At 36.1% G+C, this 1,108-nt stretch overlaps 1 non-coding gene across 1 annotated transcript; it reads right to left on the bottom strand.

Moving 5' to 3' along the window:
* Positions 1-525: 525 nt before the first annotated feature.
* On the bottom strand, positions 526-662 carry LOC118981061 (U4 spliceosomal RNA). Its single transcript, XR_005065261.1, has one exon. It is a non-coding gene; the product is annotated as a U4 spliceosomal RNA (small nuclear RNA).
* Positions 663-1,108: the final 446 nt, after the last annotated feature.

The raw sequence follows: 1,108 nt of genomic DNA on the forward strand, positions 1-1,108 counted from the left end.
ATAGTTGGAACTGGACAGTATTACACTAAGGGAAATAAGACAGCCAAGGAAGACAAATGCCATATGACCTCACCTATGTATGTGGAACCTAATGAACAAAACATACAAAAGAGAAATACACAAGATGTCAGGAAATAGGGAACAAACTAACAGTTACCAGATGGTAGGGGTGGGGGAAGAATAATGGGTGAAAGAAGGAGAAGGGCCTAGTAAGGAACATGTTTAAAGGACCCATGGTAATGGATAACAGGGTCAGGATTGACTGAGGGTGTGGGGGAAGGTTGGGCAAGGGAGAGAAATGGAAGAAAATTGGGACAACTGTAATTGAACAACAATAAAAAATGAAGTGAAACTTGGTAGGCAGAAAATAGGGAAATGTTAAGAACCTTATAAGAAGTGGAGAAGCCAAAGAACCTGTATTATAAGCCATGGGCATGAACAAAGGAGAGGCTGGCTAGAAGATATGGGGGTACTGGGTGGAGGGGGAAAAGGGGGAAAAACTTAGGGCAACTGTAACAGCATAATCAATAAAATATTTTTAAAGAATAATGTTTGTCTGGTGAAAACAAAGTACTATTTGCTGCAGAATCATTATTTTCAATTAGCAATAATTGCGCCTCGGATAAACCTCATTGGCTATGATACTACCACTGTGCAAAGCTGCAGAATCATTATTTTCCATTGCAGTAAATACTATGGTTATTAGTCTCTTGGTTGACTTTTAGCATCTTTTTATTTTTTTAAGGATAATTCAATGCTTTTGTTTCCAACTACCTAACATGACTTCATAATGTCATTTGGAGGAAATTATGGGACCTCAGAGGCCTTAACAGAGAATATTAAATGTATAGTCTAGAATGTTTTAACAATGTTGTCATTGGTGTTCTCAGAATGTTATGTTTTTTTCTCCACTTATACAAGCTGTGGCGTTTTTTTGAGAAATGTATCATATTTTAGAATGTTATAAGGAAAAAGTCACAGACTTGAAATTTATTACAAATATATTGACATTATGAGGTTTGTCCAGAAGGTATCCAGCCATTAATATGAAAAATAGAGAATATTTATTGAAGAAGACACAAAAGAAACTTTGTACCTAGGACAATGG

Source organism: Sturnira hondurensis, unplaced genomic scaffold, assembly GCF_014824575.4.
Source record: "Sturnira hondurensis isolate 20B ecotype Veracruz unplaced genomic scaffold, ASM1482457v3 Scaffold0023451, whole genome shotgun sequence".
Taxonomy (NCBI): domain Eukaryota; kingdom Metazoa; phylum Chordata; class Mammalia; order Chiroptera; family Phyllostomidae; genus Sturnira; species Sturnira hondurensis.